Source organism: Desmodus rotundus, chromosome 2, assembly GCF_022682495.2.
Source record: "Desmodus rotundus isolate HL8 chromosome 2, HLdesRot8A.1, whole genome shotgun sequence".
NCBI classification, from domain to species: domain Eukaryota; kingdom Metazoa; phylum Chordata; class Mammalia; order Chiroptera; family Phyllostomidae; genus Desmodus; species Desmodus rotundus.
The window spans coordinates 104,438,808-104,464,237 of NC_071388.1; the positions used below are offsets into that span (position 1 = coordinate 104,438,808).

A 25,430-nucleotide genomic window follows, 5' to 3' on the forward strand; every position below is an offset into this window, starting at 1 on the left:
TGGATGTTTCTTTCTTCCTTCTGGTCCACACTGTTGATCTGAGTCCCAGTTTCCTTCGCATCACTATTGGTTCCCTGTACATTTTCCTTTGTTTCTCTTAGCATAGCCTTCATTTTCTCATCTGGTTTTCGAACAGGTTCAACCAATTCTGTGAGCATCTTGATAACCAGTGTTTTGAACTGTGCATCTGATAGGTTGGCTATCTCTTCCTCGCTTAGTTGTATTTTTTCTGGAGCTTTGAAGTGTTCTGTCATTTGGGCCATTTTTTTTTTTTTTTTGTCTTGGCGCGTCTGTTACTTTAAGGGGTGGAGCCTTAGGTGTTCACCGAGGTGGGGTAACGCTGGTCATGATGCTGTACGCTGTATGTGGGGGAGGGGCCGAGAGGGAGCAATGGCGCCCACTCCCCTCTCCACCAGACCTCAGTCCTTCACTCCGCTACCCACAATCAAACTGGGCCCCTCTGGTGCTGGTTCCCCAGTGGGTGGGCTTGTGCATGCCCCAGGCCCCTGTGGGTCTCTCCAATGACCTCTCCTGTGAGGCTGGGAGTCTTTCCTGCTGCTGCCCCAACCACTATGGGCTCTTTCAATCAGAGGTTTGAGGCTTTATTTCCCCACGCTGGAGCCCTGGGTTGTGAGGTCTGCTTTACTCCCCGCCGTTTGTCCGGTTTATCTGTGTGCGAATGTGGGGCCGCAGGGTGCTACCCGCCACTCTGCCTGCCCCGTTCTCCGCCACTCTGAGTCCGGCCCTCTGGGTTTATCTGCGCGAACGTGGGGCCACAGGTTCTGCTAGTGGTCAGACTGCCTGCCTTGTTGGTCCCACACTCCGCCAGTCTCGGTCCCACCATGGCAACGCGAGTCCTCTCCGCCCTGGCTGCCCGTCTCCGCCCCTCCTACCGGTCTGGATGAATGTTTATTTTTTATTTCCTTGGTGTCGGACTTCCTTGCCATTCGATTTTCTGTCAGTTCTGGTTGTGCGAGGAGGTGCAGTGTGTCTACCTATGCTGCCATCTTGGTTCCCCTTGACAGGCTTTTATTGGCTTTCTAGTAGCATACATCAAAGAAGGTTCTCATACATTATGCTTAGGTTTACTTTAGGTTTTCTTTTTACAGATAGCAAAAGAAAGAATGTTACTGATTACTTCCTACAGATTAACAAGGAAAAAATGTTGCAAATGCAAGGGAACAATAAGAGTAATTGGTCTGTTTACACTTCAAACCTTGGAAGAATTAGCACAGACCTCAGGAAGTTACATTAAAGACATGCAGTAAGCATTTGCTGCTTCAACTCAGAGTGAGGGAGTTTTAGCAAGAGCAAGTCTCAAAGCAGCCTAGGTATGATGCAGGCCTGGTTTCCCACGGGAGAGTGGATCTGTGGGTTTGGCGTCTTGTGTGCCGCCACATGCCTATGGGCTTTCCAGTAGGGCTGGGCTACATTTGCCATTCCATAGGGATAGGTTCCCTATGTCCTTTAACTTGACCTTATCTGGGAAGCACTTTATCTGCCCTTCCATTCTAAGTGATAGCTTTGCTGGATACAGTAATCTTGGATGTAGGTCCTTGCCTTTCATGACTTTGAATATTTCTTTCCAGCCCCTTCTTGCCTGTAAGATTTCTTTTGAGAAATCAGCTCACAGTCTTATGGGCACTCCTTTGTAGGTAACTATCTCCTTTTCTCTTGCTGCTTTTAAGATTCTTTCCTTATCTTTAATCTTGGGTAACTTAATTATGATGTGCATTGGTGTGTGCTTCCTTGAGTCCAACTTCTTTGGGATTCTCTGAGCTTCCTGGACTTCCTGGAAGTCTACTCCCTTTGCCAGATTAGGGAAGTTCTCCTTCATTATTTTTTCAAGTAAGTTTTCAATTTCTTGCTCTTCCTCTTCTCCTTCTGGCACCCCTATGATTCTGATGTTGGAATGTTCAAATTTGTCCCCGAGGTTCCTAAGCCTCTCCTCATTTTTTTTTTTGGAATTCTTGTTTCTTTATTCTGTTTTGGTTGAATGTTTATTTCTTCCTTCTGGTCCAAACTGTTGATCTGAGTCCCGGTTTCCTTCCCTTCACTGTTGGTTCCCTATACATTTTCCTTTATTTCACTTTTCATAGCCTTAACTTTTTCCTCTATTTTGCATCCATACTCAACAAAATCTGTGAGCATCCTGATTATCAGTGTTTTGAACTCTGCATCTGATATGTTGGCTATCTTTTCATTACTTAGTTGTATTTTTTCTGGATCTTTGATCTGTTCTTTCCTTTGGACCACTTTTTTAGTCTTCGAGCACCTGTTACATAGTAAGAGACAGAGCCTTAGGTATTCACCAGAATGGGGCAACCCACTTGGCTGTGTTATGGCTCTGTATGTGGGGGAGGGGTCTGAGAGGGAACAATGCCCCTTGTTCAGTTCTCTGCCAGCTTTCAGTCACTTCCCCCAATACCCACAAGTAAATTGGGCTCTTTTTTTAAAATAAAGGTTTTATTTATTTATTTATTTTTACAGAGAGAGGAAGGGAGGGAGAGAAGGAGAGAAAAAGCAATGTGTGGTTGCCTCTCATACACCCCGACCTGGGGGCCTGGCCTGTAAGCCAGGCATGTGCTCTTACTGGGGACTGAACCAGCAACACTTTAGTTTGTAGGCCAGAACTCAGTCTGCTGAGCCACATCAGCCAGGATAAATTGGGCCCTTATGATGCGAACTCCTGGGTGGGTGGTTTTGTGTATGTTCTAGGACCCTGTAGGTCTCTCTAACGAACTCTCCTGTGAGCCTGGGAGTTTCTCCTGCTGCCTCAACCCCCACAGGTTTTTTCAGTCAGAGGTTTTGAGGCTTTAATTTTCCCTCACTGAACCCCTGGATTGCAAGGTCTGTCTTGCTCTTCAGTTATTCCTCCCGGTTTATCTGCATGCAAATGTGGGACTGCTTGGTCCACCAGCCACCTCCTTGCCGTGAGTCCTTTCTGCCCCGTCTACCCATCTGCACCTCTCCTACCTTTCTGAATTAATGTTTTTTCTTTAACTCCTTGGTTGTTAGACTTCCACACAGTTTGATTTTCTGTCAGTTCTGGTTGTTTTTTGTTTTTAAATTTGTTGTTGTCCTTCTTTTGGTTGTGCAAGGAGGCTCAGTATATCTACCTACGCCTCCATCCTGACCAGAAGTCTCCTCAGTTCTGAGTTAGGAAATTTTAATGTGGTTACTTTAGGTCTGAGTTTGTGAGGCTTGCCATGCAGGCCTTCCCTGAGTTTGTCAGGTTTAATATGTGGCTTCCCCCCCCGCCCTATTAAACTTTTATTTTAGTATGTGGCCTCCTCTTTACCCCCCCACACTATTAAACTTTTAATATGTCTTTTATTACAGGGATGTTCTTAGCCAAGAACTTAGAAGGGTAAAGTCAAAATTATTTTTCTTTCTCTGTAGAGCAAGAAGTTATACTATAGCCTAGGTGTATAGTAGACTATACCATCTAGGTTTGTTTAAGTGCACTCTATTATGTTCACACATTGTTAAAAATCACAGAACACATCCCTGTTGTTAAGGAGCACATGACTGTATATTAAACCTCAATAGTAACTACAACAATAGTTTAGAAGGGAGAATAAGGAAAACTTTTGTTTGGGAAGGAGCACTTTATTACTGACATTGCTTAGAATTTGCTGAAACATGATAATTAAAAGCAAACCACATTGTATGCAGTTTTACTATTGTTTTGATCTACTCTACAGTCAATGCATATTGCTTGCACCTGGATGACAAGTCTCGTAGCACCCAACCGTTGGTATTCTGTTGTATCCCTCCCCTCTCTATCCATAACTGAATTGTTACTGAACAGCAAGTGGGGTCCTGCTACCCATGGTCATCCTCTAGGCAAAACTCAGGAGACAAAGGTTTGGTGATAAAGGAAAGGAGTCCTAATTCAAAGGCTACACAATTTTGGTATAACAGCTTTCCACATGCATTAGTCACTTAAGCCTATAAATTAAGGCTAATATCTTTAACTCTTTGGTTTTTAGCTTTAATCACTTAAACCTACCAATTAAGGCTAAACTATTTTCACACCTGAATTCTATCATTCCCTCTGTTAGCTTTTTAAAAGATTTTATTTATTTTTAAGAGGGGGGAAGGGAGAGAGAAAGAGAGGGAGAGAAATATCCATGTGTGGTTGCCTCTCAAGCACCCAGTACTGGGGACATGGCCCCTAACCCAGGCATGTGCCCTGACTTGGAATCGAAACTTTGGTTCTTGGGCTTGGCACTCAATCCACTGAGACACACCAGCCAGGGCCCTCTGCTAGTTTTTAATTATCTTATTTCTACAGGGTTACTTTACAAACTAAAACAACATAAGATACAAAAGCTACACAATTTTGAAAGAATGGCAGGTTTCTGCTTCAGAGCTCATCCCCTCTAGGACACCGAAAGAATAACTCTGCCACTGTCTACCAGGCCAGCCCGATCCTAGGTTGTGCCCAGAGATTCTTCTCCCATCCAAAATCCATCCAAATACCATCCTTTGGGAAATGCAGGCAGCTGCAGCATGATTATCCAGGCATCCTTGAGGAAGAGAGCCCAAAAACCAGTGTCTGCCCTTCTTTTATTTTAAATCTCCTGGCCCATAAGTCTATATGCTCTGGGGCTTTCAGCCTGTCAGCCAATCCTGTCCTAGGCTGTTTACCTAAGGTAACCTCCCACAGCCCCTCTCTACTCCCTAGTGATCTGATCAGATGTCTCAGAATATGTTCAAAATTGAGTTTATTTTCCACCAGAAATCGGCTGTTATATTTTCTAGCTGTCATGTTGCATTATAACTATTTGTCTCTTTCCCCACAATTAGGCTGAAGGCTTACAAAAGACTACTTCATGCTTACATTTAAAAAATGTTGAATGAGTAGTACTGTGACATATCAGGCTGATACCACTTTCCTCTCTCAATCAGAAAGAAAATGACAGATTTGCAGCACACAGTTAGCACTTGTAGGTCAGTCACTATTTTGCCCCAGGGGTACCACAGTGAATATTATTCAGGCTCTTCCTCCGTGGTAAGTGTTCTCAAACTCACTTGAGGAAAGGTGGGGCACAGATAAATTGGTGCAATACAATACCACTTATCTGGTATGGTACCACTGGCTAAGGTCACCATTGGAAAACAGAAAAGCCTGGGTCGGAGCAACCAGAGCAGGAGTGAGGTTTTTCGTGTTTAGCAAAAGGGATTACTGGAGGGAGGAGAGGCTGTAGTAGTACGGTCAGCCTTAGCCTTTTTAAAGTAAAAATTTCAGAGAGGGCTGAGGAGAAGTATCAAAGCTGCTTTATGAAAGCCTCTGGAATTCCTAAATCACAGCTTCTAAGAGTCCTCTACACGTTGCCAAGGAGGCGAAAGAAACCCAACCCTTCCCCAGTGCCGCGCACAAACCAGAAGCCCAGGAAGGGGGGGGGGGGCGGTGCGTGCCAGCCCCCGGAAGTTGAAGGCGGAGCCACGCCCCCAGCACCGGGTATTGCTCTATTCCCTTCCCTCTGCAAGCAGCGCAGGCGGGGCTGAGGCGGAAGGGCACCGAAGGAGGTGACGACGTAAGTGAGCGCCGGCTTCTTCAGTTGCTCCAAAGAAAGCTCCGCGGCTGTGGCCGCTGTGAGCAGGCCAGACACCTCTCACTGACGGGGCTTTTCCCTGGAGCTGGCGAAGGCAGGGCCGCAGTTCGAGCTGCCGCAGCGTCAGAGCCCACCGTGGGGCAGGTGAGCCAGCGAGGGACGGAGGTAAGCACAAGTCCGGCTGTCAGTTCGGCCGAATGTCTTAGATCCGGCTGCCTGGCCATTCCCGCTTCAGTGCGCGCCAGCTCAGCACCCTGGCCTGGAGGCCTCCAGCGCTGCCCTCCTACCGTGTCCGCCCTGGAGGCAGCGGATTTCTCCCCGGCCGCTTCTGTAACCTTTTTGGGGGTGGAGAGGGAGCTCATCCCTAGGGACCACTGTCCTCCCCTTTTTCTTTCCAGTTCAAGCTGTAGGACGCAGAAGTAGAGAAAACTAGCGCCCCCACGGCCTCTCCTTCTGAAGCCGGGGAAAGCGTTGAGAGAATTGCTGTTAGAGGAACTCCAGCCCCTGCCGTTTTGGAAGTCAAGGATTTTTATTTGTTCGGACAGTTCTGTTTCCTTCCGCCCTTTGGTTTCTTCCCCTGCACTCCTGGGGCCCTGTTCTAATGAACAGGGTATGGCACAATTGAACATTCGGGTGGTGGGAAACCTGATTTTCTGTTTGGTAGGAAGCATCAACCCCAGTGCCACTGTGTGCTCACGCCATAGGGAGAGGACAGATGTCGAAGACGATGTGGGAAGGGTTTTGGACGTAGACCTTAAAGAGCTGAGTTGAAATCCTAGCCTGACATGTGGTAGTGGTTTTAACCTCGTGCTAGATACTTCGACGTGTAAAGTGGAGTTTTTTTTTATACCTATAAAAATTAGTAAGGAGAATTTAATGAAATGAAGAACATTAAATTGATCATGAGATGTTTTGGGAATCTAGTTAAACTCGGTTTAAGAATATCCGGGACACTAAATGGTAGGTTCCTAATTATGTCTTTTGCCCAGAATAACTAAGCTTAGTGTGGAGAGGGGTGCCAAAGAAGATGCTAGGATCTTGTGTAACCACACGAGTTTCTGTTTTGGGTAGGCCAGTATTAGGAAGAAATCAGAGTCTCCTAGCCACCCAGATGGCTCATGCATATTGATAAAACATTATTAGTTTTGGGTCATGAGGAATGACCCAAATTACTTTTGTTCCTTACTAAAAATAACTTTAGGAGAAAAGCTGAGAGGGGCTTTATATACACCTTGGCCCATTTTAGAAGGAATTCTTTGCACATATTTCTGAGAACCTCCTTGCTCTGCCTCCAAAACATTTCATGTTAGTTGAAAGTGTGCAAAGGCCTTGGCCAGTGGCTCAATTGGTCACAGCATTGTCTATATAACAAGAGGTTGCAGGTTCAACCCACAGTAGGGGGCACGAAGGGGAGGCAACAAATTGTCCCCCTCTTCTCTCTTTCTCTCCCTTCCTCTCCTCCCTGTCTCCCCTTCCCTCCCTCTTTTCCTTTCTCTCTATAATCAATGAACATATCCTTGGGTGAGGATTTAAAAAAATATATTTGCTGAGGATAAATACAGGAACTTGAATCCTTTGAGTGGCTGGGCATTACAGTTCTAAGTGAACCTGATGAGATGCTTTTCTCTGTATTAGAGAATAACATTCACCACTGTGAAATTTAATAGAACCTAAGTTAGAGAAATGTTTGGGGAAGAGGGATGGGAGACCCAGTCAGTGACTTGAATGAGTGGCCCCTGTTATATTTTCTCAGACACATAAAGGATGCTTTCTTTACCTCTGTGGAATGTGATATTGGCTGCTGTGCAGTAGGTTAACCAAGTGCTATTATATTCAGTTCTTTTGACACAGAATTGTCAGTTTGGAATTTTTAAGTCATGGATAAGAAAGGGACCTTGAGGGTCATCAATGCAATGGTGCCAAAATGTGGCTCAGCATAAGAAGCAGTTGGGGAATTAAAGCCAAACCGCAGATCCCAGGATGCTACCTCAGAGGATGTGAAGAGGGACCTGGCTTTTTTAAAAAGCTTCTCAGGTGACTCATGGTGTGCAAACAAACACAGATGTAGATCAGGGTTCACATTTTATTTATAAACATACTCAAAGATGAGTGTCATCCCCAAGTAATTTGTTGCCTCCTTAATTTTTAAAATATATTTTATTGATTATGCTCTTAACAGTTGTCCCGTATTTTTCTCCCCTTTATTCCTCTCCACCCTGTACCCACCCTCCCACCATCATTCCCCCACCTTAGTTCATGTCCATGGGTTGTACATGTAAGTTCTTTGGCTTCTCCATTTCCCATACTATTCTTAACCTCCTCCTGTACCTACCATTTATGCTACTTATTCCCTGTACCTTGTCCCCCCTCTCCCCCTCCCACTCTCCTGTTGATAACCCTCCATGTGATCTCCATTTCTGTGATTTTGTTCCTGTTCTAGTTGTTTGCTTTGTTTTTGTTTTTGTCTTTGTTTAGGTTCAGTTGTTAATAACTGAATTTCTTGTCCTTTTACTGTTCATAGTTTTGATCTTCTTTTTCTTAGATAAGTCCCTTTAACATTTCATATAATCAGGGCTTGGTGATGATGAACTCCTTTAACTTGACCTTATCTGGGAAGCACTTTATCTGCCCTTCCATTCTAAATGATAGCTTTGCTGGATACAGTAATCTTGGGTGTAAGCCATTGCCTTTCATGACTTTGAATACTTCTTTCCAGCCCCTCCTTGCCTGTAAGGTTTCTTTTGAGAAATCAGCTGATAGTCTTATGGGCACTCCTTTGTAGGTAACTATCTCCTTTTCTCTTGCTGCTTTTAAGATTCTCTCCTTATCTTTAATCTTGGGTAACTTAATTATGATGTGCATTAGTGTGTACTTCCTTGGGTCCAACTTCCTTAGGACTCTCTGAGCTTGGTGGACTTCCTAGAAGTCTTGGACCCTTGTGGTGCTGATTCCCACGTGCATGGGCTTGTGTACATTCTAGGACCCTGTGGGTCTCTCCAATGGACTCTCTTGTGAGGCTGGGAGTTTCTCCTGCTGCCTCAACCCCCACAGGTTTTTTCAGTTAGAGGTTTTGAGGCTTTATTTCCCCTCACTGGACCCCTGGGTTGCGAGGTCTGTCTTGTTCCCAAGTTGTTCCTCTTGGTTTACCTGCTCTGCCTGCTGCAGTCTTGCCGGGAGTCCTCTCTACCCACTCCTGCCTGTCTCCGCCCCTCCTGCCATTCTGGATGAATGTTTCTTCTTTTAATTCCTTGGTTGTCAGAGCTCCATACAATTCGATTTTCTGTCAGTTCTGGTTGTTTTTTGTTTTTAAATTTGTTGTTGACATTCTTTTGGTTGTGTGAGGAGGCACAGTGTATCCACCTATGTCTCACTCTTGGCCGGAAGTCCTTAATTTTCTTCTTTTTTCCTTTCCTTAACAAATGACCTTATTTGAATCAATAGTACTATTTCAGATTTTGTGGTGCCTTGAGCCCAGAAATTAAAAACAAGTTATTTAAGCCCTGGGCAGTGTGGCTCAGTTGGTTGTGTGTCCTCCTGCAAACCGCAAAGTGTCGGGATCGACTCCCACTCAGGACACATGCCTGGGTTGCAGGTTAGGTCCCTAGTTGGGGCATGTGCAGGAGGCAGCTGATCAGTGTATCTCACATCATTATTTTTCTTACTCTCTTTCTCCCTCCCTTCTACTCTCTCTAAAATCAATAAAGGAAAAAAAACAGGTTAGTACGTGTAGTTGTTTTTTTTTAAGATTTTATTTATTTACTTCTTAGAATGGAAGGGAGGGAGAAAAAGAAAAAGAGAAAGAAAGAGAGAAAGGTCAATGTGGAACAGATATATCAGTTGGTTGCCTCTTGCACGTCCCCCAACTGGGGAACCTGGTCCGCAACCCATGCATGTGCCCTGACTAGGAATTGAACTGGCAACCTTTTGGTCACAGGCCTACATCAATTCACTGAGCCACACCAGCGAGGGTCATACATATAAGTTCTTTGGCTTCTACATTTTCTATACTATTCTTACCCTCCCCCTGTCTATTTTCTACCTACCATTTATGCTACTTATTCTCTGTACCTTTCCCCGCTCTCTCCCCCTCCCACTCCCCTGTTGATAACCCTCCATGTGATCTCCATTTCTGTTTTTCTGTTCCTGTTCTAGTTGTTTGCTTAGTTTTCTTTTGTTTTGGTTTTAGGTGTGGTTGTTTATAACTGAGTTTGCTGTCATTTTTACTGTTCAGATTTTTTATCTTCTTTTTCTTAGATAAGTCCCTTTAACATTTCATATAATAAGGGCTTGGTGATGATGAACTCCTTGAACTTGGCCTTATCTGAGAAGCACTTGATCTTCCCTTCCATTCTAAATGATACCTTTGCTGGATACAGTAATCTTGGATGTAGGTCCTTGCCTTTCATGACTTGGAATACTTCTTGCCAGCTCCTTCTTGCCTGTAAGGTCTCTTTGGAGAAATCAGCCAACAGTCTTAATGGGAACTCCTTTGTAGGTAACTATCTCCTTTTCTCTTGCTGCTTCTAAGATTCTCTCCTTCTGTTTCATCTTAGGTAATGTAATTATGATGTGCCTTGGTGTGTTCCTCCTTGGGTCCAGCTTCTTTGGGATTCTCTGAGCTTCCTGGACTTCCTGGAAGTCTATTTCCTTTGCCAGATGAGGGAAGTTCTCCTTCATTATTTGTTCAAATAAGTTTTCAATTTTTTGTTCTTCCTCTTCTCCTTCTGGTACCCCTATAATTCAGATGTTGGAACGTTTAAAGATGTCCTGGAGGTTCCTAACCTTCTCCTCATTTTTTTGAATTCTTGTTTCTTCCATCTTTTCTGGTTGGATGTTTCTTTGTTCCTTCGGGTCCACACCGTTGATTTGAGTCCCAGTTTTCTTCCCATCACTATTGGTTCCCTGTACATTTTCCTTTGTTTCTCTTAGTATAGCCTTCATTTTTTCATCTAATTTGCAACCAAATTCAACCAATTCTGTGAGCTTCCTGATTACCAGTGTTTTGAACTGTGCTTCTGATAGGTTGGCTATCTCTTCATTGCATAGTTGTATTATTTCTGGAGCTTTGATCTGTTCTTTCATTTGGACCATTTTTTTTTGTCTTGGCGCGCGTGTTATTTAAAGGGGCGGAGAGCCTTAGGTGTTCACCAGGGTGGGGTAACACTGGTCGCTGTGCGCTGTATGTGGGGGGGGTCGACATGGAGCCAAGTGACGCTTGCTCTCTGCCTGATTTCAGTCACTTCCTCCGCTACCCACAATCAAATGGGCCCCTCTGGTGCTGATTCCCGAGTGGGTGGGCTTGTGCACGTTCTAGGCCCCTGTGGGTCTCTCCCAACGAATTCTCCTGTGAGGTTGGGAGTTTCTGCTGCTGCCGCCTGCACCCCCACAGGTGTTTTCAATCAGTGGTTTGAGGCTTTATTTCCCCGATCTGGAGCCCTGGGTCCTGTGGTCTGTTTTGCTCCCCCGCCATTCCTCCCAGTTTATGCACGAATGTGGGGCCACAGGGTCTGCCAGCCACCACCTTGTGGGGTCTGCCAGCTGCATCCTGACCTGCCCCGTTCCACAATCCGCAACCTTGCTGGGTCCACCAGCCACTGTCTTGCTGTGAGTCCTCTCCGCCCCTGGGTGCCCGTCTCTGCCCCTCTTAGCGGTCTGGATGAATGTTTCTTCATCTCCGTAGTTGTTGGACTTCCATACAGTTCAATTTTCTGTCAGTTCTGGTTGTTTTTTGTTTTTAAATTGTTGTCCTTTTGGTTGTGTGAGGAGGCACAGTGTGTCTACCTATGCCTCCATCTTGACCAGAAGCTCATAACCGCTTAACTTGTATCACTAATCAGTTTGAGAACTGATCTCTATATTGCCTATAAACATCTGATTTAACTGAAGATTTTCAGTATTTGCTTGAAGCTTGTCTTTAAATTTTTGGTTGATTTTTTTCTTTTTGGTTAAGTTGTACTGTGTCACTGATTTAAAGAATTTGGTAGATGGCTAGAAAGCATTAGCTGATGAGGTGATAATAGTGCCTTTTGTATTTTTCTTATTATAGTGAAAACGTCATGACTTTTTTTGGGGGGATGTTAATGTTTTAAGAATTATTAAGGTAATAGGCCATCAGGCACACACATAGAGTTGAATGTCTCTTTCAGAGAAATGTATTCAACCCTCAGATTATTCTTTGATAACATTCTCATTGCCCCAGTAAATCTATGTATGTAATTCTATGTTAGTAGTAAAGTCAGAAATGGACTCTACATCACAAATCCTCTAAAGGAAGATGCTGAATTATTTTCTTTCTAAAAATGACCCAGTTTATAGCATGTTAACTTCCTATAACAAGATGACAAAGGGCATTCTAAGTTCACCTTTTAAAAAATTCATGTTGCCCTGACCGGTGTGGCTCAGTTGGTTGAGTGTTTTCCTCCAAAGTGGAAGGTCATAGGTTTGATTTCTGGTCCTGGCACATGCCTGGGTTGCAGTTCATCCCTACTCACGTCTTGTGTGAGAGGCAACTAATCGATATTTCTCTCCCTGTTTCTCCCTCCCTTCCCCTCTCTCTAAAAATAAATAAATAAAATCTTAAATTAAAAAAGCCATGTTAACAGATAGGTAGTCTATGAATTCAGACTCAGATGAAAAACAGGTTGCTGAAGCTCTAAAATTTTTATTTTTGTCAGTTTGAGTATCTTAATTCTGAAGTTTTAAAAATTGTTGAATTTCAGATTCTGATAGAGTGAACTTTTGAAGTAGAGGCATTTAAGAAGAAAAGATAAATAATAAACCTAGGATCATGATTTTATTTATTTATTTATTATTTTTAGAGAGAGGGGAAGGAAAGTTAAGGAGAGAGAAACATAAATGTGTGATTGCCTCTCACACGCCCCCTACTGGGGACATGGCCGCAACCCAGGCACGAGCCCTGACTGGGGCTCGAACTGGAGACCCATTGGTTTGCAGGCGTGTGTTCAATCCACTGAGCTACACCAGTCAGGGCTCTAGGGTCACAATTTTCGTCTAAACTGATATCACAGATTTAACATAGAAACAAAGGCAGGGGCTATCTTGTAAGAATTGGAGACCCAATGAAAAGTGGAATTTAGAAGCGCACTTTTCACTGGTACTTGAGTCAGTCTTCTGTTTGTAAGGACTTGAGACCAAAATTGGATGCTTAATCCACTTTATATCTGATGGCTGAATGTGAAAATATCATCAGTAGGTACCATGAATGTGTAAATCTCCAATTCTCTCTTTTTGGATTTTTAAAAAATTTATTGATTTTAGAGAAAGAAAGAACCACTCATTTGTTGTTTCTTATTTATGCATTCCTTGGCTGATCCTTGTGTGTACCCTGACTGGGGATCGAAACCACAACTTTGGGGTATCAGGACAGTGCTTAAGCAACTACCCATCCAGGGTCTCCAAAGTTACTTTGACTAATTCTTTTCTGGTCTGCTCTTTTTAGTGTGGTTATGGTATTTATTTGTAATACATTTAGTTTTATTTGTTATTTCCTGTAATTCATTTTAGATTCTTCCTGCATTCTGGGTGATTTTAATTATTTATTTTTACAGTATCTGAGGCATTAATGTGGTTCTAAAAGTCAGAACTCTACAAAAAGGCATCCTCAGAGAGGTGCCACTGCCCTCTCATTCCTTCCACCATTTTCCTCGTCCTTATTTTTTCACCTCATGCCATATAGTAACTGTTCCCATTAGTTTCTGGTTTATCCTTCCCATGATTTGATTTTTATTTCAGTTTGTCTTTGGAGGGGGCACAAAAGAGCAGATCCATGTGTATTTTCTTATTTTTTCTTTATGAAAGGTGGTTGTATAGTAAAGAATTTAACCTTGTCCAAAAAGAAAGCCTCCTTTCCTTGCCTTCTGTTGTGCCTGATTAGAGTATTTGCTTCAGGGCCTTGGGTCACTGATAGTCTAACAGTATTCTTTAGGATGGTGTTGACCATGTCAGAAAGACCAGTGTTATTTAGAGTGATTGACTTTAGTATCTGTGGATTTCCAGTGGGCTGAAGACTGAGCTTAGTCATATGGGCAATCAGTTATGCCTATAAACCCCAATAAAAATTCTGGATATCCAGGGTCTTGTGAATTTGCCTGGCTGGCAATACTCTGTGCATATTATCACACACTGATGCTGGGAGTGTAAAGCTGTCCTGGCTCCAAGGGTAGAAAAAAAGAAGAAACTCTGCATTTATTACTTACATACTCTGTCCTATATGCTTTTTCACTTGACTGATTTTAGTCCATATTCTTCAACCGTTATAAACCACAACTATGAATATTAGTTTTCAGCGTGTTCTTTTTTACTTCTTTCAATTTTTATTTTACAATTATAGTTGACACACAATATTATATTAGTTTTAGGTGTACACCATAGTGATTAGACATACAACTTACAAAGCGATCACCCTGATAAATATAGTACCCATCTGACACCATAACATAGTTATTATAATGTTATTGGCTGTATTCCCTGTGCTGTACTAAACAACCCTGCGGCAGTTTTGTAACTACCAATTTGTACTTTTTAAAAAAGATTTTTAAAATATATTTCTAGAGGGGAAGGGAAGGAGAAAGAGGGAGAGAAGCAGCAATGTGTGGTTGCCTCTCACACACCCCCAACTGGGGACCTGGCCTGCAGCCCAGGCATTTGCCCTGACTAGGAATCAAACCAGTGACCTTTTGGTTTGCAGCTGGCACTCAGTCCACTGAGCCACACTAGGCAGGGCCAATTTGTATGTCTTAATCCTGTTCCCTTTTTCACTCATTTCCCTAGCATTCCTCCTATCTGGCAACCATCATAATGTTCTTTGTATGTGTGAGTTTGTTTCTGTTTTTTTGTTCATTTTGCTTTTTAGATTCCACATAGAAGTGAAATCATATTGTATTTGTTTTTCTCTGAATTGTTTCACTTAGCATTCTAGATCTATCCATATTGTCACAAGTGGCAAGATTTCATTCTTTTTTATGAGTAATATTTCATTGTATATATGCACCACCAGTTCTTTATCTGTCCACCTAACGAAGGACACTTAGGTTGCTTCCTTATCTTAGCTATTTGTAAGTAATGCTGCAATGAACATATGGATGCATATGTCTTTTTGAATTAGCGTTTTGGGTTTCTTTGGATACATATCAGAAGTGGAATTGCTGCGGCCTTCTTTGTCTCCTGTTACAACCTTTTGTTTTAAAGTTTATTTTGTCTGGTATAATTATTGCTTTATACTTTTTTTCATTTCCATTTTACATGGAGCTCAGAGTGAGTAAGTCCTTCAGTGAGTAAGTCTGTGTGCAGGCCCTTTAAGGGGAACAGCTGGGACTTCAGAAGCCCTCTGTGCCACTCAGCCCCAATCTCCACTGGTTTTCACTGCCAGAAGTTATGGGGACTTCTCTTTCTGGCCATGGAACCTGGGGCTGGGACCCCTTGCTCCTCAGGGTGGACCTCTACAATGATGATATCCCTCCTGATTTATTTATTGATTGGTTGATTTTAAAGAGAGAAGAAGGGAGAGCGAAAAAAATACCGATTTGTTCCACTTATTCATGAACTCATTGGTTAACTTCCATATGTCCCCTGACCAGGGATTGAACCCACAACCCCAGCATATCAGGATGACACTCCAACCAACCAAGCTACTGGGCCAGGGCACTCCTGATTTTTTAATTTTTTTGATTTGGTTTTTAATCCCTTGTGATTTTTTAAAAAGACTATTATTTTTTTTAGAGGTGGTGGGAAGGGAGGAAGAGAGGGAGAGAAACATTGATGTGCGAGCTTCTTGCACGTCCCCATCTGGGGACCTGGCCCACAATCTAGACGTGTGCCCTGCCTGGGAATTGAACCTGGGACCTTTTAGTTCACAGGCTGGCGCTCAACCTACTGAGCCACGCCAGCCAGGGCATCCCTCCTGATTTTTAACTCTTCCATGTGTGTGTGGGACCTGCCTGTTCTGGGTCTCTGCCCCTCCTACAAGTCCCCATGTGGCTGCTTCTGTATATTCTTAGTAGGAGTGCTGTTCATTTAGACTTCAGGAAATTCTCAGTGATGATTGTTCTGTAATTGTAATTTTGATGTGGTCATGGAAGTAGTTGAGCATGGCATTTATGTACTGCCTTTTTTAAATTTTATTTTTTTTAAATTACAGTTTGTGTTCAGTATTATTTTGTAGTTCAGGTGTACAGCATAGTGGCTGGACAATCACATACTTTACAGAGTGGTTCCCCCCAATATTTCACATCTACCTACCTGTCACCGTACATAGTTATTACTGGGTTGGCCAAAAAGCTCGTCTGATTTTTTCTATAAGATGACTCTAGTAGTGCTTAGTTGTCTTTAATTTCATTAAAGACAATTTTGTTAGATTGTATTATGATAGCTAGATAGGTAGTATTGTCATAGCAGTGTGCATTTAAAAAAGAACTTATCAAAACTGGTGAAATTTTGTGTAGCCATTTTAAGATGGAAGAAGCTAGGCAACATCTTCAGCATATTATGCTTTATTATTTCAAGAAGGGAAAAACATGACTGAAATGCAAAAAAGGATTTGTGCAGTGTATAGAGAAGGTGCTGTAGCTAATAGAACGTGTCAAAAGTGGTTTGCGAAGTTTCGTGCTACAGGTTTCAGGCTGGACGATGCTCCATGGTCGGTTAGACCAGTTGAAGTTGTTGGTGATGAAATTGAGACATTAATTGAGAACAATCAATGTTATACCACAGGAGATAGTTGACCTACTCAAAATATCCAAGTCAATAAAGTTATTGGTGAAAATGAATAATGTGTCTCATTTCATGAAAAAAACTAAATGGACTTCTTGGCCGATTCAGTATTTTGGAAATTAACATCTTATCAGACATATCGTTGGCAAATACGTTCTCCTGTACAGCAGGTTCCCTTTTCATTTTGTTGGTGATTGCTTTTGCTGTGCAGAAGCTTTTTTGTTTGGTGTAGTCTCATTTGTTTTATTTTTTCTTTTGTTTCCCTTGCTCTAGAAGATAAATCATCAAAATATTGCTATAATAAGTGTCTGAGATTTTACTGCCTATGTTTTCTTCTAGAATTTTTATAGTTTTGTGACTTATATTTAAGTATTTTATCCACTCTGAGTTTATTCTTTTGTATGGTGTAAGTTGGTTGTCTAGTTTCATTATTTTGCTCGTGTTTGTCCAGTTTTTCCAGTACCATTTATTGAAAAGACTGTCTTTACTCCATTGTATACTCTTGCCTCCTTTATCAAATATTAATTGGCCACAAAGGCGTGGGTTCTCTGTTTCTGTTGATCTATATGCCTGTTCTTTTATGCCAGTACCAGGCTGTTTTGATTACAATAGTCTTGTAGTATAGTTTGTTAATCACATAGTATGATGCCTCCAATTTTGTTCTTTCTCCAGATTGCTGAGGCTACTTGGGGTCTTTTTTGGTTCTATATAAATATTGGAACATTTGTGCTAGATCTGTGAAATTTGCCATGGCATTTTAATAAGAATTGCGTTGAATCTTTAGATTGCTTTGGGTAGTTTGGACACTTTAATGATGTTAATTCTTCTAATCCATGAATGTGCTTCCACTTATTTGTATCTTCCTCAATTTCTTTCTTCAATGTCCTGTTGTTTCCTGAGTACATATCTTTTACGTCCTTGGTTAAATTCTTTTCCAGGTACCTTATTTTTTTGTTGTTGCAATACTAAATGAGATTGTTTTCTTAGTTTCTCATTTCAATAGTTTATTGTGGGCATATAAAAATGCCACCAATTTCTGAATATTTTGTATTCTGCTACTATGCTGAATTCATATATTTACTGTTTTTCTGTGGATTCTTTAGGGTTTTTTATGTACAGTATCATGTCATCTGTGAATAATCACAGTTTTACTTCCTCCTTTCCAATTGGATACCTTTTATTTCTTGTCTGATTGCTTTGGCTGGGACTTTCAGTACCATGTTGAATAAGAGTGGTAAAAGCAGATTTCCCTTTCTTGTTCTTCCTTGTAGTAGTTTTTGCCCATTGAGTATGATGCTGGTTGTGGGTTTTTCATATATGGCCTTTATTATGTTGAGGTATGATCTCTCCCACTTTCCTGAGAGTTTTTATCATAAATGGGTGCTGGATTTTATCAAATGTTTTTTCTGCATCTATTGATAGGATCATGTGATTTTTATCTTTCATTTTGATTATGCATTTACTGATTTGCAAATATTGTACCAAGCTTGCATCTGCACAACAATACCACTTGATCATGGTGCATGATCTTTTTAATGAATTGGTGGATCCCATTTGCTAATATTTTGTTGAGGATTTTAGCATCTATGTTCATCAGGGATTTTCTTTCCTATATTCTATAATTCTTTCTATAATTTTCTTTCTTTGTAGTGCTTTGGAACTAAAATATGGTTTTGGAACTAGGATAATGCTGGCCTTATAAAATGAACTTGGAAGTCTTCCCTTCTCTTGAATTTTTTCAAATAGTTTGAGAAGGATAGGTATTCTTTGAATTATTGGTAAAATTTGCCTGTGAAGCCATCTGGTTTAGGACTTTTGTTTGCTGGGAGTTTTTTAAAATTACTGCTTCAATTTCATTTGTAATTGGTCTATTCAGGTTTAGTAATTCTTCCTGATTCAATTTTGGAAGGGTGTATGTTTCTAGGAATTTATCCGTTTTGCTCAGGTTGTCCAAATGGTTTGCATCTTTTCTTACAATCCTTTCTTTTTTTTTGTTTTGTGATGCCATTCTCCGCTTTCATTTTTGATTTTTAAATTTATTTTGGCCCGCTTTCTTTTTATTTTGATTAGACTGGTTAAAGGTTTGTCTATCCTTTAAAAGAACCAGCTCTTGATTTCATCGATCTTTTGTATTGTGTGTGTGTGTGGTGTGGTTGTTTTTTTTTGGGGGGGGGTCTATGTTGTTTATTTCCTTCCTTTTTACTTTGGGCTTTGTTGTTCTTTTTTTAGGTCTTTTAGGTGTAGGGTTAGATTGTTTGTTTGAGATTTTTTTTCTTGCTTCTTGAGGTAGGCCTGTAATGCTATGAACTTCCTCTCAGGACTGCTTTCTCTGTGTCTTGTAGATTTTGGGTTGTCATGTGTTCATTTTCATTGTTTCCAAGTAATTTTTAATTTCTTCCTTTATCTCATTGTTAACCCATTCATTGTTTAATAACATGCTACTTAGCCTCCATGTGTTGGAACACTTTCCAGTTTTTAAAAACATTGTAATTGGTTTCTAGTTTCATGCCATTGTGATATGAGAAGATGGTTGATAAGATTTCAGTCTTCCTGAACTTTTTAAGACTTACTCTGTGTCCTGACATGTGGTTATCTTTGAGAATCCATGTGCCCTTGAGAAGAATGTGTATTCTGCTATTTTGGGATGAAATGTTCTGTAAATATCTATTGAATCCATCCAACCTAGTGTGTGATTTAAGGTTGCTGTTGGCCTTGTTGATTTTTTGTCTGGAGCATCTATCCATTGTTGACAGTGGAGTATTAAAATTCCCTAGTATGACTGTATTGCTGTTGATGTCTTCCTTAAAGTCCACTGAGATTTTCTTTATGTATATAGATGCTCCTATATTGGGTTGCATATATGTTTATAGAGGTTATATTCTCTTGTTGGATTGATCCTGTCAGTATTATGTGGTGACCTTTGTCTCTTGTTATGGCCTTTGTTTTTAAGTCCATTTTGTCAGATATAAGTATTGTTACCTCAGCTTTCTTTTTTGTTTCTATTTGCATGGAATATTTTTTTCACCTCTTTACTTTCAGTCTGTGTATCTTTTGTTCTGAGGTGGGTGTTTTGTTGACAGCATGTATATGGGTCATATTTCCTTATCCATTCAGCTACCTTGTGTCTTTTGATTAGAACATTTAATCCATTTACCTTTAAGATTATTGATAAGTATTTATTGTCTTTTTAAAAATATCTATGTTCTTCTCTCTATCTTTTCTTCTTAAAGCAGTCCAACATTTTTTGCAATATTGGTTTGGTGGCGATGAACTCTTTTAGTTTAGTTTAGTTTTGTTTTTGTCTGGGAAGCTCTGTATTTCACCTTCAATTTTAAATGGTAGCCTTGCTGGACAGAGTAGTGTTGGTTGCAGGCTCTTGATTTTCATCACTCTGAATACTTCATGCCAGTCCCTTCTGGCCTGATGTGTTTCTGTTGAGAAATCCGTGGACAGCCTTATGGGAACTCCCTTGTAGGTAACTGTCTCTCTTGCTGCCTTTAGGGTTCTCTCTTTGTCTTTAACCTTTGCTATTTTAATTATGATGTGTCTCTGTGTAGGTCTCTTTGATTGGGACTCTCTGTGCTTCCTGACCTTGTGTGACTTTTTCCTTCACCAGGTTATGGTAGTTTTCTGACATTTCATCAATAGGTTCTCTATTCCTTGCTTATTACCCTTCTTTCCTCCTGGTACAGCTATGATGTGGATATTGTTGTACTTCATATCATCCTAGAGGTCCCTTACACTTTTCTCAGTTTTTGAAACTCTTTTCCTTTAGGTACTCTGCTTGGGTACTTACTGTTATCTTGTCCTCTAAATCACTGATTCAGTCCTCTGCTTCATCTAACCTTCTGTTGATTCCTTCTAGTGTATTCTTCATTTCTGACTGGTTCTTTTTTATGGTTTGTATGTCCTTTTTAATGCTTACTATCTCTTTGTTTAAGGTCTTACTGAGATCATTCATCCTCTCTCAAGGCCCTTGAGCATCCTTATAGCCATTGTTTTAAACTCTGCGTCTGGTATTTTGGTTGCTTCCATTTCATCTAATTCTTTTTCTGGGGATTTCTCTTGTTCCTTTATTTGGGACATATTTCTTTGTCTCCCCATTTTTTTCTGTGTATTAGGTAGATCTGCTATGACTTCCAAACTTGTTATGATGGTTTTATGGTGAAGGTGTCTTGCTGGGTTCTGTGGCACAAGTCTTCTACATTACCTGAGCTCTGTTTCTTGTGGGGTATGTGCACCCCCTGTTGTAGCTGAGTCTCGAAAGCTGTTGGCCCTTTCGTGGGTTAACCCTTCAGGCTGGTTGACTAAGGGTAAACTTTGACCACTGTGTATGAGGCTTTGCAGGGGCTGCCCTCTGAGGTGGAGTTGTTTCCGCCAATGTCCAATACTTGCTGGAATTCCCCTTTGGGTATACTGCTTGAGTGGCTACTTGGGTCAAGCTCTGGTGTAGTCTGAAGCCGTCTACTTGTTGTGTTGGTTCTGGGTCCACTTGGGTTAGGTTTAATTACAAGTCACTGTCAGATATAGTGTATAAATGGCCTTGGGCTACCTGTCTGAAGCTACCACACTGTTCATTGTTTGTATCTGCATCTACTGGAGGGGCCAATCTGTGTAAAAGAGTCAGCTTCCTCCAGCTTAGAGCTGGGGGCAGAACTATAAAATGACTGAGGCTCCCTTAGGCCCACCTCCACCTGAGGTTGCCTGGTCTTCTTCCAGAGCTTCCAAAGAAAGACTGTATGATGAGCCCAGTTTAGCTGCAATCCAAAGTCTTTTCCACATGTTGGGAACTTGGTAGGGTGGAGGAACCAGGGTTGGAAGGACAGGGCTAGTGTGTCTCTTACTTGGGGATCACGCAATCAGGTACTCAGATGTGGAGAAAGTGGCTTTTTCTTCAAAGCCAAATTACTTAATCTCTGCCTGAATCTCCAACTCTAGTTTCCCCTGGAGGAGTTCACTGCAGGTTCAGGTTGGTTGCAGATACTTGTCCTCTCTACAGGAGCAATCTCAGTAGCCCTGGGCTCAGGGGGATACATCAAAAGTGTCTCCTGTTGCAGATGATGCTGGCCCAGCCATCATGGGGGACCTAAGCAGTTCATCCTAGTTCCAGGCAAAGGTCTCCAAGGGTCTCACACTTTGAATGCTCCAGCTCTGGCCATCTCCCTTATCCACTGTAGAACTGCAGCCAGTGTGTCAGGGTGTTGGGGCTTGGCAGGGCTAATCAAAAGTGTCCTGTTAGGGGTTGTGCCCGTAAGCCTGTAGCATGGGGGTGGAGTGAGTGAAAGCTACTCTTTCCCTTCCTGGGGTAGCTTGGGTTAAACTGGCAGAGGTAACTGGATTTGCCTCCCTATAATGTAGCCACACAACTCAGCACTCTCCCAGCTGGTTCCCAGACCAAAGCTTTCCTGGGAGACACTGTCTGAAGATCCCAGCCCTGTGCGGCTCTTGGGTCCCCCTGCGCCACTGCAGCCAGATTCCTCAGGACTGGGCCGAGAGTCCCTGTGTGGCTGCACACAGCAGGATGTGGGGGGTGGGGCAGGGTGGGCAAGTGATTTGACAGGTGGTAGAGACTAGCCCTCTTTCTAAAGCCACACAGTTCAGTTACCATCTGGGTCTCCGACAGAAGCCTCCCCAGAGCAAAGAAGCCCCTTAAAGTCACTGCTGGGTGTAGCCCGCAAACCCTTCCACCAGAGCTGATGACAGCAGTGTGGCCGTGTCAGCACTTGGAATCTGGATTGCGCATTCCCCAGGCTAGTGCTGTAACAGTAGTAGTGCTCTTCCCTGTGAAGGTGTGGTCTGGGCCTCCCTGGCAGACCAAATCCCAATTGATCTTCACTATCAGATACTATTCAGGCTCCCTTCCCATCTCTGTTGCTCTGATTTGGGGATTCCTGCGTGAGGTTGAGACCCTGTGCTCCCAGGAGGAGGGAATTTTGCAGCCACAGTATCCCTCTGGCATCTCAGCCTCTATTGCACCTTAGTGCAGAGCTATCTTTCTGTGTCTCCACCCTTCTTACCAGTTTCTATGTGGCTTCTTCTGTAAGACCTCGGTTATTACATCGCAGTTCAGCTAGTGTTCTGTTGGTTATTCAGGTCATTTGCTCTGTAATTTAGCTGTAAATCAGATTTGGGGCCAAGAGCAGGTAGGAGTTGCTTCCACCTACTCTGCAGCCATCTTGGAATTCTCAAACATCTTTTCTTTTAAATTATTTATTTATTTATTTATTAGAGTGAAAGGAGAGAGAAAGAGAGGAAAAGAAACATTGATGTGGGAGAGAGACATTGATTGGTTGCCTCCCACATGCACCCCAACTACGTACCAAACCCACAACCTAGGCATGTGCACTGATCAGGAATCAAACCAGTGACCTTTAACTTAGTGGAATAATGCCCAGCGAACTGAGCCACATCGTTTAGGGCTCAAACATCGTTTCTTATGAATAAGGATTATTTAAAAATCTTTATTTGTGAATTGTCTTCTCATGTCTTTTCTTCCATTTTCCCATTAGGCTTTTTGTTTTTCATTCCTCAATCTAAGAGTTCATTATATTAGGGATATTAGCTCTTTATTTTCTATTGAGTTTTTCATTTTTGCTATTTTTAATTTCCAAGGCCCCTTTATTGTTTATGATTATCACTTAAAACAAAACAAAACAACCATGGCTGGTGTGGCTCAGTGGATTGAGTGCCAGCCTGCAAACCAAAAGGTCACAGGTTCAATTCCCAGTCAGGGCACATGCCTGGTTTGCAGACCAGGTCCCCAGTTCAGGGTGTGTGAGAGGCAACCGATTCATGTATCTCTCGATCAGTGATGTTTCTCTCCTCTCCTTCCCTTCCCCTCTCTCTAAAAATAAGTCAATAAAATACTAAAAAAATAAATAAATAAAAAATAAAAAAATTCTGCCCCAATAAAAATGACAAGTTTCTCTGCCTATAAAAAACAATAAATAACATCCTATTCTTTTTTTCCTAGTGGATTTTCTTTTACTTCTTTTAGGACTCAGGTTTTTTTTCTTCCCTCCTGTCACTTTTTTACTGTAGTAAAATATATGTAACAAAACTTACCATTTTAATCATTTTTAGGTGTACAGCGCAGTGGCATTAACTGCATTCATGCTGTTGTGCAGCTGTCACCACTATTTATCTTCAGAACCTTTTTCATCTTCTGACCTGAACTCTGTACCCACTAAACAATAACTCACCTCCCTTCCTCTCCTTAGTTTTTTAGAGTTGATTTCTCCATATAAGTTTTTGCTTTTATCTCTTTGGTCTACTTTTGATTCACTAGAAGTCTGGTGATTCTTGGTTATTCTGTCATTTTAAAGAGAGACTACTAAGACGTTGCTTGGAAATTCTGAGCATGTGAGGGGACTTACCAACTTTGGGATGAACTGTGGGCCATGCTGCGCCTTTTGTCGGGGGGTATCTGTATAAATGGATTTTCTTGTGGACTAAACAGATTCTCTAGAGAAGAGTCTTCCAATCTTCTGCTTGAGTGGATAAGACAGATTACCCAGGGCCTGGGAGACAAGTGGGAACGTGTGTGTGGGGGTCTTGTATTCAACATATTTCTGTCTTCAAATTATGCCTGGATTCCCATCTTCATAGCTTCTATTTTACCCTTTCTGAAGGATAAACTAATCTTGAGTAGGGGTGGGGCAGTTACCTGCTGTGTGGAGTTGAGGAGGAGGAATTTGGGGTCTCATAGCTTCTTTTAAAGATTTTTTAAAATTTATTTTTAGAGAGAGGGTAAGTGAGGGAGAAAGAGAGGGGGAGAAACATCCATTGTGGTTGCCTCTCGCTTACCTCCCACCTGGGACGTGGCCCGCAAACCGGGCATGTGCCCTGACTGGTAATTGAACCTGCATCCCTTTGGTTCACAGGCCTGCTCTCAATTCACTTAGCTACAGCAGCCAGGGCTGCTGCTTTTTTTTTTTTTTAACTTAATCTTTATTGTATTTTTTCCATTACAATTTAGTCCCCTTATACCTCTCTTCCCCTAGCAATCACTGCTTCTTAAACTTTGGACTACACTGTGCAGGGGTGTCCAAGTTTACGGCATCTCTGGGCCACACTGGAAGAAGAGTTGTCTTGGGCCACACAGTAAATGCACTAACAAACACTAATGAAAACTGATGAGCAAAAAAAAGGTTTTAAGTAAATTTACGATTTTGTGTTGGGCTGCATTCATAGCCATACTGGGCTACGTGCAACCTGCAGGCTGTGGGCTGGACACCCCTGCTAGAGTGATCGTTCAGGCCTATTTAGCTGAGGCATCCCAAAATATCAATATTGGTTGATATTTTCCCTTTGAATGATCTTTTCTGCCCTGGGAAGAAGGATTATACCCTTGGAGGTGTAAATCTTTCTGGGAACCGGTAGTAAAAGAGGTTAGGGAAGGAATTCACTATGTAAATTTATTTAATATTCTGCTGTTGTACCTCTGCCCTTAGATAGGCATTGTATGCTTAAATGTCCTGGGTCATCCTCCCCAGAAGTGAAACTTTGGTTACCTGTTAGGGTAGGGGAAGGGATCTTAGGGTCTGTTTTTAATTCAGACTTTGAATTAGTCCTTCCTTTTTCCACTCCTCTCAATACTCCGACCTTCTATTCTTAAGCCTTTCTGAGGTCCTATAGCTTGCTTTTTGGCTCCCCCTACTGCTTGCTGGCTTAGTTTCTGCTCTTTTGGCTTATTAACAGTTAAATCTCATTCATCTACTTTTCTTCTTTCAAACTTTTATTTTCTTTGTCATGGAGGGTTTTTACCTTTTTAAAAACTCCATTTTGTCATCTTAACAGGGTTTAGAGAGGGAACTGAGGTAAAAATGTGTCAATCCCCACCCATTTTTTTTTCCAGAGAAAACTAATGCACAGAATGTAATACAACTTCTTAGTAAGTTATTAGCAAGCCAAAATTAGAATACTGGTTCTCTGAATCATAGTCTAGTATTTCTTCTACTCCACCTGCAGTGGCTGGTGCCTTTCTTTCTAGCTAGAGAGCCTTCATAATATGAGATCTTATTAAATCATAGGGGAATCATATTTGGTTTTGACTGTCATTTTTGTCTACCATTTCCCATAGGTGTGTTCCTAAAGTTCATACACACACACATACATGCACGCTGCATTGGCTTTTTA

At 41.8% G+C, this 25,430-nt stretch overlaps 1 protein-coding gene across 2 annotated transcripts in view; it reads left to right on the forward strand.

The window, feature by feature from the left end:
* The first annotated feature begins 5,520 nt into the window (after positions 1–5,520).
* SENP5 (SUMO specific peptidase 5) overlaps positions 5,521–25,430 on the forward strand; it is a 74,051-nt gene continuing 54,141 nt past the window's right edge. Inside the window, exon 1 of one of the 2 annotated variants that reach the window (XM_045185776.3) lies at positions 5,521–5,729. The gene's annotated coding sequence lies outside the window, so the exon portion shown is untranslated. The remainder of the gene's footprint in view (positions 5,730–25,430) is intronic. The other variant, XM_024577990.4, reaches the window with a different exon arrangement.